This window comes from Amphiura filiformis, chromosome 20 (assembly GCF_039555335.1).
Source record: "Amphiura filiformis chromosome 20, Afil_fr2py, whole genome shotgun sequence".
Lineage (NCBI taxonomy): Eukaryota > Metazoa > Echinodermata > Ophiuroidea > Amphilepidida > Amphiuridae > Amphiura > Amphiura filiformis.
In genome coordinates, this window is record NC_092647.1 from 49,976,763 (window position 1) to 49,987,769 (window position 11,007).

At 36.1% G+C, this 11,007-nt stretch overlaps 1 non-coding gene across 1 annotated transcript; it reads right to left on the minus strand.

Moving 5' to 3' along the window:
- Positions 1-703: 703 nt before the first annotated feature.
- Trnal-uag (transfer RNA leucine (anticodon UAG)) lies at positions 704-785 on the minus strand. Its single transcript is given in 2 exon segments — positions 704-737; positions 748-785. It is a non-coding gene; the product is annotated as a tRNA-Leu (tRNA).
- Between the last annotated feature and the right edge of the window lie 10,222 nt (positions 786-11,007).

Consider the following 11,007-nt stretch of genomic DNA (forward strand, 5'->3'; position numbering starts at 1 on the left):
TTTCTTTCTTTCTTTCTTTCTTTCTTTCTTTCTTTCTCTCTTTCTTTCCTTCTTTCTTTCTGTCTTTGAAAATATAAAACAATGTACAGACTTGATCATGCTCTGTCATGTCTGTAGTCACTGTGATATTAAATACTTAGATTGTAGAAAATTGTGAAATGACCGTGATGTAAATACGAATTCATCATTCAATGAAATGAACAAATCTCCTTGGATTTAGTGATAAATGATCAATGCCCTGAATGGTATGTAAATGTAGATGGAACAGATATCATTGGGAGGGGGAGGGGTGGTGTCAGGCTTCAACATAAAGAGCTATAAAAACTACTGAAACCAATTCTGGACTTGTTTGTACTCATTTTGATGCATTTTTCATGCTGAAGTTTTCAAATATGGAATTGAAAATTTACAATTTTGAAATTTTTTAATTACAAAAATCGTCTGCAGTCGGCAACCGCGTGAAGAGAGTTAAAAAGTAAAAAATAAACATTTCCCTGTGATATGTTATGACTTCGTTGTGCTGACCAATTACTGTCTTCACTCAATTACAAGTGTTTGCATCGAATCAAATTCACAACAACTAGTGATAAGAACGCTGAAGCTCCCTATTGAAAATCATCGTTTCCCAGGAAAACAGCAGAGAGCAAGCCAGACCCAGATAGTAACATAATAAGTAGGAGTATTTCACGTTGAAAAAAACCAGTGCATCTGGCCGGATTCGAACCGGCGACCTTCGTAATCATGTAATACTAACACGACGCTCTAACCAACTGAGCCACAGAGGCACGCTGGGTATGTGTGTCAGCTCTTACTTCATACTTGCACAAGAAGTGTACAGATAGAATGCTTTTATCCAATTAGATCGATGCCCCACTGCAAGTTATGCACGAATTTGCAAGCGTTTTTTTTTTTAATTCATGCAATACCGTCACATCTGAAAAAATGTTCGGCAATTTAATAATTGCAATTATGCCATTTTCTAAGAAATATCACGAAATAATTAGCTTGAAATGGCATTAACTTGTTAGATGCGCAATAACGTTATTAAGCGGGGCAATTTCTTTATGATGTCCATGTTACAACTTTTATACAAGTGAAATGAATCAGGTTATTAGTTTTTAATGTGTACTTATAATGTACAATCCACAAGAAATTTGCAATCAATCAAAAAATAAAAATAGAATTGGCATGCTTTTATTCATTTTCTATTTATGTTTATTTCCTTTCTGTGTTCTGCCATCATTCATTTCTTTCTTTCTTTCTTTCTTTCTTTCTTTCTTTCTTTCTTTCTTTCTTTCTTTCTTTCTTTCTTTCTTTCTTTCTTTCTTTCTTTCTTTCTTTCTTTCTTTCTTTCTTTCTTTCTTTCTTTCTTTCTTTCTTTCTTTCTTTCTTTCTTTCTTTCTTTCTTTCTTTCTTTCTTTCTTTCTTTCTTTCTTTCTTTCTTTCTTTTTCTTTCTTTCTTTTTTGTATTATTTAGTTCAAATACCATTAAGCGTGCATCAGGTGGTCATATGTTATATATACATTTCCCGCCATAAAACATGCACTAGTGAGCCACCACCATGAAATATGATATAATGTTTTGAAACAAATTCCCGCTGCTTTTTATTACACCAAAATAGGTCAGCTGTAGGAACACTAATGTCGGCTATGAAATTGAAAATATAAAACAATGTACAGACTTGATCATGCTCTGTCATGTCTGTAGTCACTGTGATATTAAATACTTAGATTGTAGAAAATTGTGAAATGACCGTGATGTAAATACGAATTCATCATTCAATGAAATGAACAAATTTCCTTGGATTTAGTGATAAATGATCAATGCCCTGAATGGTATGTAAATGTAAATGGAACAGACATCATTGGGAGGGGGAGGGGGTGGGGTCAGGCTTCAACATAAAGAGCTATAAAAACTACTGAAACCAATTCTGGACTTGTTTGTACTCATTTTGATGCATTTTTCATGCTGAAGTTTTCAAATATGGAATTGAAAATTTACGATTTTGAAATTTTTTAATTACAAAAATCGTCTGCAGTCGACAACCGCGTGAAGAGAGTTAAAAAGTAAAAAATAAACATTTCCCTGTGATAGTATGTTATGACTTCGCTGTGTTGACCAATTACAGTGTTCGCTCAATTACAAGTGTTTGCATCGAATCAAATTCACAACAACTAGTGATAAGAACGCTGAAGCTCCCTATTGAAAATCATCGTTTCCCAGGAAAACAGCAGAGAGCAAGCCAGACCCAGATAGTAACATAAGTAGGTGTATTTCACGTTGATAAAAACCAGTGCATCTGGCCGAGCGACCTTCGTAATACTAACACGACGCTCTATGAGCCACAAAGGCACGCTGGGGAAGATCCGAAGATACAATATAGGTAGGTTTGAATGATGCGACCTTAAAAGGAAAGACTAAAATTGTGAAACTCCAACTCGAGTACAAAGCCATCCACTGATTTAATCTCCTAGAAATACAGCACTCTTAGATGCAGTGTAGTGCTTCAATTGTATTCACATCCCATTATTGATGTTGAACTTTCTCAGGATTTCACGTAATTTGCTGTTGAAACAAAATAATCCAAGACAATCTGACGTTTGAAACTATTATACCAATTAATAAATAAATGATAAAAATACCTTTGCCTTTCAGCCTTGTTACTTTTAATACTATTATTCATGACAGTAATAACATTCTATGGTGTTCAGTCCTTCGTACAATTGCGAATACCGTTTGCACTTTGCATTGATCTTTACAATTATCATTCTTCTAAAATTATCTTTTCACTGTTAAATAATGAAATTCCCATCAGTTATACAATGGTTCATTCATGTCTAGAGAAACAGTCCAGTAATAGTGTTAAAAATAGCGCGCTACTTGAAGTACGAGTAGAGCTACAAAAGTACACGAAGCTTATGGACAAATATCAACGTTTCGGTATTTTTTGTTTAGTGTTTAATATGACCGTTATGGTGTATTGAATTCAGTATACAACAACAAAAGGCACACAATTTTATATCGGCCTTTAATTTAGTCTCTAATTTATTTTCTCATATACCTGGAAAACAAATATCGATTTTATATCACTTCATTGGGGACGAGGTACAGATTAGCGGCGTTGTGATTGGCTGTTTGTCTTTGCCGTCAATTCTATTGATGGTGGAAGTTCATCTTCTCTGCCTCTAGTTGTAAGCTCAATTAATTCACCATGCAACATCGTTTAGGGAAAGATAAACTTAGGTACTTCCTACATCAAGAACTCGCAAACTTTGTTGAAAAGGCAAATGGCAATGGAAATTCTATAAACAAAAAGATGATCAAACAATCGGTTAACCTCTCTCCCCAATATACAGGGTGTCCCAAAAAAAGAGGCCCCTCATTGCGCCCTCTTTTTCTCCTATTTCTGAAAAGTTGATCAAATGTATTTTGGTATGTAAAGAAACTTTAAATCGTTAGCTTTAATAAACTAAAACAATTATTTCAATCAGCTCACAATTTTTGAAGATATGCCCTCTTTAAGAAATGTAACCGTTTTTCACTCTGTCCACGGATGAGGTTTGGCTACATCAAAGATTTAAACGAAACACACGGTTAATGACATGGATAGATACGGGATAGATAATAGCATTAGGCTTGGGAAAGCATTCACTATAAGCAAAGATCGCCAGCTAGCTTCAAACATCTTCGCAACCCCGTATTACTGCTGCATTCGCAAGTATCCGGCGCACAAGGATGGTACGCAACGCAATTGATACAATGAGGACTAGGGCTAAAACCTGTATTCGGTAGAGGGCAGAGCAGCATAGTAAACTCACTTTAAAAGAACCAAAGACAAACTAAACAGCCCTTTTCAGGGCTACCTTTTATTCCAAAAAGAGAAATGACTTATGTTGTCAATAAAAAGAAAGCAAGAAACAATAAAATAAGAAAGTAAGAAACATAATAAAACAAAAAGGCATAAAATAACCGAGAAAAACATAAGTAATTGCAAGTATAGCAAAAGAAGTCCCATCCCACATCAATTTTGCCCAAATTAATAACACTTAGCACAATCCATAACCCATAAGCCCACCGGTAAAGCCCATTCCCTAAAATAAAGTTGTTATTTTATAAAGTTATCATCGAGGAATGTTTTATATTCATGCATGGTATATGCACTTTTCAATCTTTGAAGTAACCAAACCTCCTCCGTGGACAGAGTGAAAAACGGGTACATTTCTTTAAAAGGGCATATCTTCAAAAGTTATAAGCCGATTGAAATAATTGTTTCGGTTTATTAAAGCTAACGGGTAATGGCTTCTTTACATACCAACATATACTTGATCAACTTTTCTGAAATAGGAGAAAAAGAGGGCGCAATGAGGGGCCTCTTTTTTTTTGGGACACCCTGTACATCTAAATATTTTCATGGAAAACTTTGAAACTAAACCACTGGATACGTACCCTTTGAAACCGGCAACTTGGTTCAGTTGGTGACACCTTCGTCACCTGGCGACATGGCAAAGACGTACTGGTCAAATTTCATAATTATCTCAACAATCAACATAAGTGCATTCTGTTCATCATAGATATTGAGAAGGCGGGTCACATACCCTTCATTGATGTCAAAGTGCAAAGATCTGACACTAGCTTAAGTTTCTTCACATACCGAAAACCCACTCACACTGAACAATACCTTATCTTCTCCTCTAACTATCCTCTCCTTTAACTTGTCCGTCAGCGAACGCGCTAAAAACTTTCTCATTTGCTGAATACTTGCTCTTTTTGTTGCTCATTTGCTTATTCCTTGCCCTATTGGCTGCTCATCCCCTGCTCATTTTCATGTCCAGTTGCTCATTCCGTGCTTTTTCTGCTCAGTTGGTCATTCATTGCTCTTTTTCCTACTCATTTGCTCATCATTCCTTGCTCCTGTCTTTGCTCATTCATTGCTCTTTTTGTTGCTCATTCAATGCGCCTTTCGTTACTCATTCATTGGCTGCCCATTTGTTTGTTCTGTGCTCTTATTGATGGACTGCACTGGAAACTGTTGACTATTCGAAACATTTCTATTCAAACGTTTCTATTTACACGTACTTAACACAATATTCTTTGATCCACAGGAACAGCTCATAATGAAGATAGTGACCAGGACAAGCAGGAATAACCAAAACGTCAACAAAATACGTCCGATACTACCGAAGAACTTCAACAACTTTCAAGACTTAATTGAGCAGCTGAGGGGTGACGATTCCGTGACAGTTTATACCGCATAGCGAGTACATATGTGACGTGCCATGTCAAAAGCAGACACTTTTTGGCAGGGTCGTAAATGGAGAAATAGCCAAAAATCTGCCTGGGGGTGATTTTTTTACAATTTGGGTTTGTTGCGAATTTGTGATGTTATTAATGTTTAAAATATTGTCTGATAGTTTCAGACCAGAATATAACTGGCATTTTGTATTTTTGAGACATTTGTTAAGGAAATTCAGACTCTCAACATTGTCAATAATATTTTTAAATGCCGATATCTCAAATTCCAATTTTATAATACCATAACTTACAAACACAATATCATCGCTTAGGATGCCCGATTTCATTGGGGAAAACGGCGTTACGGAGCAAAATATCTTTATATTTAAGATATGTAAAAATCTCAAAATTGATAACCCAAAAGTGTCTCATTTTGACATGGCACGTCACATATGATTCTGTGGAAGTAATTTGTAATTTAGTATACTGCGATTTAAGTTTGATGTTAAGCAGTTATGGAGTTTTAAATACTAGCCATATCAGTTATATTTCTTATGTATTATTTGAAACAGGTCACAATCTTGAAGTAAGCGAAAAGTGTTTGTAGTTATGCCTCATTTTGTTAATTCTATTAATTATGTATTCGGTAGTGTTTATGTGCCCCCAGGGTATTCCATGGCATTCGTAAAAGGTTGTGTATTTTGTTAAGGGCTGGGGTATGAACGTTTCGACAGTATTTATTGTGGGACATTAGAGCATATCAGACATATCGAATTGCATTCTGAATACGAAGAATGTCCTTCTGATATCAAATAATTTTGATTTTTGAAATTCGCAATGTAATACACATTTTATGGCAAATCATTAAAAATTGATATTTTTGATATTTAACAGTACTCGAAGTAAACTTTCTAAATATGTTGATATGTACTTAAAGCGTATGTAGGTGGGATGAAAAGCCGACGATCAATTGAAAATTTTGACCTTTCGTATTGAAGATACGGATTTTTTCCCAAAACACAAAAAATCCATATCTTCAATATGAAAGGTCAACATTTTCAATTGATCGTCGGCTTTTCCTCCCAGCTACATACACTTTAAGAATATATCATTCAATTTATAAAATTTACTTTGAGGACTGTTATATATCAAAAATGTGAAAAATATCAACTTTTAATAATTTGTCATAAAATTTGTATTATACCGTGAATTTCAAAAATGAAAATTATTTGATATCAGAAAGACATTCTTCGTATTCAGAATGCAATTCGATATGTCTGATGTGCTCTCATGTCCCACAAAAATACTGTCGAAACGCCCAAAACGCTCATTCCAGATCCCTTAATAATAGTCTTCTTTTTTTTCAATACTCTGATGGATTATTAGAGAAAAAAACTCACTAATAATATGTGTGAATACAATGGGGTGCATGCTCGTGTGTGTATGTCGCTCAGCATTTATATACCTGAATGTATCAGGAGGGGAGCGTGGCCTAGCGGTTAAGGCGTTGGACTGTGAATCCAAGGGTCAAGGGTTCGAATCCCAGGTCCGCCTGAGCTTGGCTGGCTCTTTGTGTCCTTGAGCAAGGCACTTCACTCTACTTGCTTAGTGCTTCGGAGGGCACTTTAAGCCGTCGGTCCCGTGTACATGTATTTCTGACATTAATGCAGTGTGCACGTTAAAGAACGTCACAGGCTATTTGAAAAGAGCAGGGGATCATCCCGGTACTGTTGACTGTACTTCAAAAATACACTCATCCACACTCTAGGTTCCAGAGTAAAAAATAAGTACAGCTTGTCTGTATGCAGTGCGATAATACTCATACATATGAGGGAGGCACTAATACGGAAGAAAAGAAAAGAAGTATCCTAAACCTTACGGTGCATTGGCGATATAGTACAGGGTGAGTCATAAAAAGTGCAATAGAGCGAAGAATCGATATTTATGCAAGAACCAAGTCGAACCTTCCCATTATTGAAAGATACTATAAATACCACATTCAATAGTCACCTTCTGTGAAAATATGAAGTGAATCGCGACTACCGTTTAATTTTTATGAGTCCTTATGTTGCGATACCCAATTTCGTTATTTGTCCACGAGGTACCATGTATTTTGAATGAGAGCACACAATGCACGGTAAAGGCACGAGCTCTGAAACTGACTTTAACTTAAATAAGGTTGATTTTTGCGTTATTTTAATTTCTTTTTTTTATGTTCAAACAAACTTTCTAACATTACTTTAAGTGCTTCATACTTCACTCGACTCCAACTCCAGTTTTTTTTATCCCAACATGTCGAACTTAACTGGATATTTTGTAATTCACTTCACTTCAATTTGCGCGCATTTCATTTTGACATTTGAAACAGCCGCCTAGAAATTTGTATGTTTTTGATAGAGAATAACATCTTTGAAGTAAAGGTAAAATGAAAATAACAAGTAATGTTTCTTCTCCTTAAACAAGACCAATGTCAATAACACTTTGGGTGCTCCATTTTATATCAATGCCAATGAGGTTAAGAAAATGGCAGTTGTTCCAAATCTACCGTACACAGAGTGGGTTGACATTCAAATTTTACATGTCTCTTGGATAAACATTGAAATTGGGTATCGCTATATAATGTAAAAACAGTAAATGCTTATTCCTTGATTTCTTCACACAAGGTCACTGATGGATATTTTTTTTGACTCACCCTGTAGTAAATGGTATCATAAAGCAAGGAAAACTGCATTGCTAACGCATTTGATTCATTTATAATTTGCATTAACATCAATGCCCGTGCGGAGTATTAAAATTTACCTCTTTTTGATACGGAGATGATTATCCTGGGTTATGAAAAGCAATATACTACGAATTCATAACTATATGAATGTAGGAAACATTTGTGAAGACGTTATCTAAATATGCTTTAGTTAACAGTATTATATCGGATAAATATGCATAAAAGATGCATTTATAGTGTTGAAGCATTACATCTGTCACATAGAGTCTTGAGGATGACGTGCCTTTGGATGCAAACACTCGTTTTCCGTCTTATGAATCCCAACGGGAAATGGGGAACACCATTTTACACTGATTAGTGAGAAAAGGTGGGCTGATGTGAATTGATGTTCAAGTATTATACATCATCGAATTTTATGAATGAATGATTCTAATGAACAATTCTATACGGGATATATACTGTTAAACAGTGTAATGTTTACAAAGTAAGTTAAGGCAATGAGAAACTAGAGTCAACAGACGCTGATACAAGCCGCAATTTGACCCCTATAACTTGACCCCTGGGTTACGGATGGGGTCAACTGCTCTTGCATTGTGCTTAGGAGGTCATAAGAAATATTCCTGGTGAATTTCAGCTTAATCGGAACTTATACATGGATTTTGATTTTTGAAAATTTTGATTGACCTTTTGACCCCTTAATGACCTTTGACCTCAATGAAAAAAAAAAAACCTTGTGTACACCGACAAAATGCATTGTTCCAATTTTAATTAAAAAATTCTTACATGTTTAGTTCTTGAGATAAAAATTCTTAAAGTTATTCAGCTAAAAACAGGAAGTGACCCCTTAATGACCTTTGACCCCCAAAATAAAAATACCATGCATACATCAGGGAACACTTATTCATGTGTGATGGTTATATTACTCTGGTCTGTTTACATTTTGAGATAAAAATTTTTTGAATATTTCGGTTTTTGACCGGAAGTAACCCCTTAATGACCTTTGACCCCAAAACTGTAGGCATCCTAAAGACCCTGGCTAGTAGCGATGCATGTGTGCTAAAGGCGACTCTCTGCTATATAATTTGTAAAGACAGTGATTTTTTGAATATTTTTAGCTTTCAGACCGGAAATGACCCCTTAATGACCTTTGACCTCAACTCTTTTTAGCAAGGTATAAGCACTGCTACATGTTGATTCATATGCATGAGTCACATGATCATTGCATGTAATTTGTGGAAGGAGTAGCATTTTTTTTGAAATCACATTTTTGACCATTATAGCTAGGTCAAAGGTCACAGCGAGGTCAAAGTCAAATGGAAGGTTTGGCCTAGCCCAATGGTCATTTGGGTCAACTTTGGTTGAAATCTGTCAATCCGTTGCGGAGCTACATGCAGTTGATTGCGGTTGCCAGAAGAAGAAAGAAGAAAGAAGAAGAACTAGACTAAGCTGTGGTCTAACCCACGAACACAGCCGTGTTGTTACCCCTAATGACCTTTGACCCCAAAATATATGAAAACGGCCATAGACATTGGCTAATGTCAATGCATGGGTGCATGTGGCACCACTTTGCTATGTTACTTGTGGCAGAAGGGGCATTTTGAAGGTTTTTCGTCTCAGACCGGAAGTGACCCCTTAATGACATTTGACCCTAAATAAAACAAATACCACATATGAATTGGGTACCCACAATTCATGTGTGAACATACCGTTACTGTCCAATGTTTTTCTTAGCAAATAAAAAAATTTGACGGTTTTTCGTTTTATACCGGAAGTGACCCCTTAATGACATTTGACCCCAAATAAAAAATACCACATATGAATTGGGTACCCACAATTCATGTGTGAACATACCGTTACTGTCCTATGTTTTTCTTAGCAAATAAAAAAATTTGAAGGTTTTTCGTTTTATACCGGAAGTGACCCCTTAATGACCTTTGATCCCAAATCTGTGAGGACCCCATAGACACTGGGTAATAACAATGCATGTGTGCAAGTGGTGTCACTGTCCTACGTAATTTGTGGGAGAAGAAGCATTTTAAACGTATTTCGTATTATACCGGAAGTGGCCCTTAATGATCTTTGACCCTAAATATAAAAATACCACATATACACAGGATAACTACAATTTATGTGTGAACATACCGTTACTGTCCTATGTTTGTCTTAGCAAATAAAAAAAATTTGAAAGTTTTTCGTTTTATACCGGAAGTGACCCCTTAATGACCTTTGACCCAAAATCTGTGAGGACCCTATAGACACTGGATAATAACAATGCATGTGTGCAAGTGGTGTCACTGTCCTACGTAATCTGTGAGAGAAGAAGCATTTTTAGTTGAAATCACGTTTTTGACCCCTATGACCTCTGCGTGACCTTTGACCCCACGAGTTTCATATGACATGTAGGGGCATGGTCAATGATGGTTGTGACCAAGTAAGGTCAAAATCGGTGTAAGCATGTAAGTGCTAGAGCAAATGAAGTGGTCGGCAGAAAGAAGAAAGAAAGAAGAAAGAAAGAAGAAAGAAAGAAGAAAGAACCTGTAAGAAAAAGACACAGCCGTGACTAACGTCACGGCTGTGTAAAAAGAATTGAGAAGAGACAGCACAAGCCGACGTTTGACGTCGGCTTGTAATAACAGAAGTAAAATATCAGTCGACGCGACGCTAGCTCAGTGTAACAGCATGTCAGTCCAAATAAAAGAAATTAGTTCCCGTGAGCACTCAACTTTAGAAGTGACGGGTATGTGCTCCGAGGTATGCCTAAAGGTTCGGGCAGTAAGGTCGGGAGTAAGGTCTGTCACCAATAAAAAAAGTGTTTCAAAACAGGGAAGTCATTTGGGTATTTAAACAAATGAAAAGAGGAGGTAATTAAGTATAAAATTTTTGGATTTCGCAGTTCCTTAAATTTGACCAAAAATAGAGCTCCGAAAGACCCTTAATTTGTAAAGTTCCAGCTCTTAAAAAACCCCAGATTGCTCATTCCTCACATTTCTGTGTTTTTTTAAAGTGATTTTCAACTAAAAAGCCAAGAAAGACCCTCGATTTTGACTGTTTG